The sequence below is a fragment of the Lolium perenne genome, chromosome 3 (genome assembly GCF_019359855.2).
Source record: "Lolium perenne isolate Kyuss_39 chromosome 3, Kyuss_2.0, whole genome shotgun sequence".
NCBI classification, from domain to species: Eukaryota; Viridiplantae; Streptophyta; class Magnoliopsida; order Poales; family Poaceae; genus Lolium; species Lolium perenne.
The window spans coordinates 120,812,880-120,820,185 of NC_067246.2; the positions used below are offsets into that span (position 1 = coordinate 120,812,880).

A 7,306-nucleotide genomic window follows, 5' to 3' on the forward strand; every position below is an offset into this window, starting at 1 on the left:
GTATTTGGCAAGAATGGAGCCGGCCAATTATGTTGGCATGGCAATTTCGGCCAGCCACTTTCCTCCTCACTTTCTTCTCTTGCAAGACTTGCCTCTCAACTACCCCAACAATTAAATGGGCAGCCACCCATCCTAGCCAATCAAAAAGGAGGCAGCCAACCCCCTCTCCCTCTATAAAAGGTCCTTGGCCGGCCACCTCCACTCCTCTTGCTCTCATTTTTCTTCTCTCCACTCACTCCTCCACCTTATATACTCCCTCACACTCTTCTCCTACTCTCCCCCACGAAAATGCTGCTGCCCCTTGCTCCCATGGCCGGCCATGGCCATGGAAGGCACTCCAAGATGAAGCTCCCTCCTCCCTCAAGCTCCTCCTCACCATGAGAGCCTCCCTCTCCTTCTTCTCCCCAACCCTAGATGGTTTTCTCTCCTCTTCCTCTTCCTCCATTGCTAAGATTGGATCTTGATGCAGGTGCATGTTGGTCCAAGCATGGAGAAGCTTGAGCTATCCTCAGATCTGAAGTTCTTGAGCAAAGTTTGTCCAAATCCTTGCAGTAATTTCTGCTATCTTGCTGTTTCAGATTCTGGTACGAATTTGTAAAATCCACCAAATCTCGTGCGCAGATCCAAATCGAGTGATTCAAAGTTCCGCAGATACATACGGAAAATATCTACAACTTGGAGTTGGTCTCATCCTCAAATTCTTTACGGATTGTCCGTGGTAAATAAAGTTCTGTAAACATGCAGATTCACTGTTTGTTAGATTTGTTCCGTTTTACAGAACCTTTTTGAGTAAACTCAACTGTAGGTGAAAGCCCTCTTCAATACCTTCATTTTGGCGGTGGTTTCACTTCGATTGACCTCCTGAAACTGAAATGGTTCACAGGTCAAGATCTAGTCAGATCTGACTTTGTCGAATTAAACCAGGAGCTTGGGAACAAATCTTTGAGTGAAACAAATTGGGTAAGAACCACCTATTCTGTACCTTTCAGATGCAGATGACCTCATATTTTTGTGATTGATGTACGATTTTTGGTGAATTAAACTTGTTCTGTGTGTTCTGCAGACATGGCTGTTAGCTTTTAAATCACCAAAAATCCATATTTGAACCAAATTGAGTGATTCCAGTTCTGTAGGACTACTGAATATTTTCTTAATCTTCTCAAACAAGTTTCAAACCCTTACCTGTTCTGTAACTCCAGAGGTAAAGCAAATGGTATAGACATGCAGTAATCTTGTCAATCCATTTGTGGGAGTTTCAGAAACAATTTGAACCCAAATCCAATTGTGTGTGCACCTCTGTTTAGATATCTTTCAAATGCCAGTGGTCTCATATTTTTAGGATTTTTCTACGATTTATGGCTTACAGATCTTGTTTTCTTTACAGTCAGATTCAAAGAAATTCCTAAAATTGTAGGTTTAATATTTTTGGGTGATTCCAACTGGGTTAGTCTTGTATTAGTACTGGCCATCTAGGAAAAATATTGTTAGTCTCTGTTCATGCATATTCGTTACTGTTAATAAGGTATATGTGTGACATGCATTGTTGGACCAAAACTTGTTGGTCTATTTAAAACCCTTGACCAACTCTCTTTATTAGGAATGGACAACCTTTGTTTTATGCTTGCAAAACAAAACCTCTGCAACTTAACATTAGCCCTATTGTTTTGCTTAAGTTTTCAAATGATGTGGAATATGGTTTGCTTCCTATTTTGGATGTTGTGTTGTGTGAGCCAACTAAGTTAGGAAAACTGTTTTCTACTTTTCCCAAAATGTTTGAAAATGTACTGTGAATGTGTTTGATGCCAAACTAATGCTCTTGTCCCTTTATGATGTTATCTACCAGGGGATGTTTGGTTTATACCATGGTGATAACCGAGAGAGGCAATTGCTAAGTTGTGATGCACTCATACCTCTACTAGGTAAATAAATGGGGTTTTCTAAATTAAAACTCTTGAAGTTGTTTGTGGTATCTATAAGTCCTTAGTATGTTATACCTTGGCTGCATGGTTAGTTGTTGATTGTTGAATGTTGTCTTGTTGATGCAATGTGATTGATTGTGTTCCTTTTATATTTTCCGGCGCTAGATGCGAACAATTCCGGAGAAGAAGAAGAAGTGGAATTGGACAAGGATTTTATTTATATTGTTGGGATTCTTATATTGATAGAGTTGAAGAAGTACATGGACAAATAAGCCAAGGCAAGCCATTTACTTTGACTCTTTGTTGTACATGTTCTTGGTTGAGATCTTTCTATCCTTGGTCTCTTGATTTCTTGCGTCTCCTTGGGTTTGCTTAACTTGATTCTTTTACATACTTGCCACCAAGTGTGTAATGTCCCCTCTCGATATATTGCGTACTTGCTCTAAGTGTGTGAATCACATTTCACCACCTTTTTACACCCTAATTCTAGTAAACACTTGGGATAATATCATTAAAATTGCTCTACTTTTTGATCATCTCCATTCATGCTCAATTGGAGTATGGATGACCTTGACACCCCTTCATGTTATGATGGCAATCATTATGCTATTATACATCTTAGTTCACACATAAACTTTAGGGTGGGAAAACCCTCAAGGTTTTACCTTGTTGTAAAAGTTTTTGTTAAAACCTTGGGTATAATATTATGCCCAAGTGAGAATTTGAGAAAGGAAAGGATTTGGTAAAAATGATGGGAATGAGAAAGTGGTTGGGATATTACGAAAACTTTGGCGCCTAAGTACTCACCCATGACAACAAACTAGCGCAACCACATTACTCCAACATGGGCACGGGGCTTAGCTCGACGTTCGTTCTCTTTAGCATGAGGCACCGCATAACTATACAAGGGTACGGATACCCCCGAGTCCGGATTGTCGAGGTTGGGACAATAGTATAACGGGAGGCCTTCGGGGCTGACCCGTCCGGAAGACACTATGGGTCTCCTGGCTTGGCGGTGGAGCCACGCTCAAAAGGAGGTGAGCTGCCACGGTGCCGGGGAGGTACATACTCCATAGGGTAGGACCTCTTGCTAATTAGAATGGGCGAAAGGCTTCGACTGGTTATCCGATACCCACATACTTTCGTATGATGGCCCGGGGATGATCCCGGCGGATTTATCAGATCTTGTGGGGAAAGTGTGCAAACTCTGCAGAGTTAAATCTATTCGAATAGCCGCGTCCGCGGTCATGGACGGTTGGATTGGCTGTTGCTTAGCCTGATGTGTTTTGTTTGTGAAAATGTTTGACAAAGGAAAGAAACGGGTTTTGTGTTGGAGTACTGGAAAAAAAATGGTTGATGACCACAATGAGGTGGTCGGAAAGGAATTGATAAAAATTGGGTCTACCCTTCCTAAGTGTTTTTGTCATGAAAGATCTTCCTAAATTGAGTCAAGTAGTGATGTCTTAGATATATTCTCTCATCTCCTTCACCCATGAAGTTGAGATGCTAACTCCACTAAAACACTTCTTCTCTTCTACATAACATATTCTTGTTATATAAGTGGTCATTCCCTCTTGATCTCCTAGTTAGTCCTCGGTACCTTGTTCTCCTTGATATGTTACCTTGTAAATGGTTTGCGAGTACAATTCCAAATGTACTCACGGCTTTGTCCCTGGCTATTTACTTGGCCAGACTTGAAGGAGTTCGACAGATGAAGAAGGAGTTGGCGACGTCTATGCGAGCTAGGAACGTCTTCCCAGTCAGTTGCCTGTAGGGTTATGGCAGATGACTTGGGTACTGCGCTGCTGAAGTGATGATGCTACTCTGATGTTTAGTTAGGCCCTTCGAGGCTATTATGTAATTATCGGTCATGTGACCATGTTGTAATTTTCTTATTCCGCTTTGTAATTGGATGGTGTAATTTGATATCAGTTCGGTTATGTGTTCATGGCGCACTGATCATGGGATCGTGAACTGTATACATAACAGGGGATTTCGGACAGCTAGTCCGGGGTCCCCACAGAGCTGGTATCAGAGCTATCCTGACTGTAGGAGACCTTAGTTAGCATGGACGTTAGTTAGGAGACAAGTAATTGGGAAAAACTATTTACGAAACAAATTATTTCTTTAGTAGGAAGCATAGCTTCTACTCCTCTTATTTCTTCAAAACTTCTAAATTCTTATCTCTCCGCTTTATTAAAATGTTTGAAAATTCTTACTCTATTGTCTCATCCACTTCAAACCCACATGGTTAGACGATGTTCCCAACTCAGACCGGAGACTCAAACTCAAAGATGGATCAATCCCTCGGGAAGACTCGTGTATCTCCAACGACAGCTGTTGAAGATTGGATGCCGACTTAGCCGTGCACATAAAGGGATAAAGGATCAGTCTGTCAGAGAGCTGACCTTGTTCCTCTTTGGACTCGCACTTTCGCAGTCGTCAAGGATCAAGATCTCAATTTCTTGACTAGTTATTTTTAGGCCAGCCACGAGAAGATCTCTACTTCAGAAGCACCTCAACAGCTACCTCTTCGAAGACCTCATGTTTCCGGGATGTCGAGACTAGAAGTTCTACGCAGCCTTCTCCTCCGCCTCAACATCAACGACTCAACACCCGGCCCCTTCACCACCAACTGCTACAAGGATCCAAGTTGAAGCTGATGCTAATGTTATGAAGACGTCAACATATGCGACCAGCCCCAAACCTATAGGATGGATAGGACAAACTCAATCACTTTGATTGAGCTACCCCGCGCATTAGGAATTTCTGGGTACTTAGGGTACCATGTCTGGTGTGATGATTGCTTGTGGTTCCCTAGTGTGCTGCCTTGAATGTTTGTATCTGTTTGCTGTGTGCATGTATGTCTTGCTGTTTAGACGTTTCCGCCCTTTTTAATTGTTTGAAATTTGTGAAACAGAAATTAAAAATGGAAATATGCCAGTGTACTGTTTTGCTAATAAAAATAGTTTGGTAGCTCCGATTGATGTGATTCCAATTGCGCTAGAACCAGTATGAAATTATCTTTCAGACGCCACTGACCTTATGTTTTTAGGATTTTTGTGCGATTTTTAATAAATAAAACTTGATCACTGTTTCTGGTTACTATTTTGAGTCTCAAAAATTGAAAAATAAATATTTTTGAATGATTCCAATTGTGTTGATCTTGTTTTGTTACTGTGCATCTAGGAAAAATACCAGTAGCCTCTGTTAGTGGTATTTTGTTTCTGGTTATGGTTGTATGGGTGTCACATGCCATGACAGGATTAAAGTTTGCCTCGCCGATGTGTTGCTAACTGCTAGTTAGTTGTGTCTCTAACTCTAAACCCGTTAGCAGTTGTTTTTCAACCGTCAGGGAAACTAACTCAGACCCCTATCTACACCGACTACTCTCAAGGTTATCTGAAGCATCTCTACTATGCCAACAAAGCAAAAGCCAATACCTTCAAGATCCGCTGAAGCATCTCCACTTCATCAAGAAAGCAGAAGCCCCTACCTTCAAGAGTGACTGCACCTCTACCAGAAGACATACTAATTTGGTCTAACCTTAGAGCATAACTGCACTAACCTCGAAGATATCTTCTTGAAACCACCCTCTAACACGCCGTCTAACAAGCCGAGAGGACAATAGCATCAAAGCCGAGCTACATCACATGGTTCATCTGGTCCTCATCAAGTGAAGACTCCGGAAGATACCTCAAGAACTCAAGACTAGGTGCAACTTACCGCTCACCAACTGCTGTAAGTTAGCACCAACCCGCAAGCTGAAGATTGTCTTCGATGACCTCTGTTGTTGTTTCATATGGATACCAACTAGGTGTTTCAGCAACTTACTAACTCGCCGAGCGTCCCATATGGCTCAGTTAACACCGTGAGTGCCTCTTGAAGTGGTGGTCTGCACGTCGCCCCCAAAGATTCTTCAGCTGAACAAGGAAGACCGATGACTTCTTCCGAAGCCCCAGACAGAACTACAAGGCAGAAGCTCTGAGTTTTTCCGAGAACCCAATGAAAAATCTTAAGGGTGGAAGACTTTGTCTTCCACTAAAATCAAGCTAACTCTAAAAAGGTTTTCAGCCCTGCTCAAGCACCGTTGGGTGCACTAACCCTCCCCCAGTCTTGAACCTCCGCCAGGATCGTGAAGAAGCTACAGATCCAACACCTGCATGGAGTAGTCAACCTCTTCATGAAGCTCGCCATCGGCCGAAATCCAACATGTCTCCCAGAAGATGAAGCAAACGACTTTCTCTACAACGGCACGTCTACAGAAGAATGGAGTCTGACTTTGGTTAAACTTTATAACCCCTCTAGTTCTACACTCAGTAATCTCGGGACGAGATTATTTTAAGGGTGGAAGATCTGTAACACCCCAACTTTTCAACCTTGATTAGTTGTCCTTATTTCAAAAATCAGGGGGAACAAAAACTTTTTCTATAGACTAATTAAGGTGAATTGCCTTGATCTGTTTGCTATGATGAATTGCCTTGATCTGTTGATAGATGAATTGTCTTGATTTGCTTGTTGAATTTTTGTCTTGAGCTACCTCATAGAACGACACCCCTAGTGGTTAAACAAGCAACTCACCAAATAAAACACATGTGTGGCTTAGGAAGAATTGTTTTCCTTCTTACTACATCAAACCTCTCTCCTGATGACAACATGGGTGTGCCATCTTGATTTTTCTCTTTGTGGTACAAGATAGCTCAATCATCCTTAATTCACAACTTGGTGATCTCAATGCATGGATCTCATCTGTGCATCTCCTTCTTCAATTTCCACATCTTGCATGTCTCATTCTACCCTTGCATCACATATATTCAACTTGATCTTATACCCTATCCAATGATTCAACTCTAGATCACTTCCTTCACTTTTACCTCTTGTTTTTATTCAAGTTTAATCTTCTCAAAACCAAGAGTGGGAATGATGGATACATTTTGTAGCCACCATATACCCTTGAGAACACTCCTCCCTAAGTTAGTTTCCCTCCTCAAAAATCCTACAGTTTTCCTTCTCTAGTTTTGATCACAAAACTACTTCTAGTTTTATTAAAACTTTCCAAGATTTCTCTTCAAAGAAAACAAGGAACTGAAATGGGTTTTGTTTTTCATCCCATTTCTACCAAGTAGTGACTTATAAAACATTATTTCTATTTTTCTTTGTTTTAACAAAAAGCTTGTTTATGGTACCTATACCATTTCTTGTTTCCCTCTTGATTATTTTACATTTGAGAAAAACTCTACCTAACTTGAGAAAGCAAGTAGAATATTTTGAACTCCTATGTTCCAACTAGTTTTCTCTCAACCTTTTCAAATTCCATTTCCACTTGGGTTCTTTCCCAATTGTCTCTAGACAATTGAGGTGTGTCCCATACCTTTCAATTAAACTCT

General features: G+C 41.2%; 1 long non-coding RNA gene across 1 annotated transcript; it reads left to right on the plus strand.

The window, feature by feature from the left end:
* The first annotated feature begins 227 nt into the window (after positions 1 to 227).
* Positions 228 to 3,859, plus strand: LOC127342237 (uncharacterized). Its single transcript, XR_007876420.2, has 6 exons — positions 228 to 532; positions 622 to 718; positions 806 to 960; positions 1,844 to 1,919; positions 2,085 to 2,197; positions 3,612 to 3,859. It is a non-coding gene; the product is annotated as an uncharacterized lncRNA (long non-coding RNA).
* Positions 3,860 to 7,306: the final 3,447 nt, after the last annotated feature.